Raw genomic sequence first — 210 nt, forward strand, 5'->3', positions numbered from 1 at the left:
TTGTGTCGACATTATGATGATACTAGTAACGGTCATTTAATTATTGATAAAAAAAGTGAGTATCAAGACGAAATTAGAAATGTTACTGATACTTCATCAAGGTAAAGTAAGACACTACAGCGAATTAAAGAAATTAGGGAACGTGAAAAAAAATTTAATTCCAAGAACAGATGAGCGAGAAGAGGAATCATAAAAGGTGTATAGCATAAT

Source organism: Penaeus monodon, chromosome 34, assembly GCF_015228065.2.
Source record: "Penaeus monodon isolate SGIC_2016 chromosome 34, NSTDA_Pmon_1, whole genome shotgun sequence".
Classification (NCBI taxonomy): domain Eukaryota; kingdom Metazoa; phylum Arthropoda; class Malacostraca; order Decapoda; family Penaeidae; genus Penaeus; species Penaeus monodon.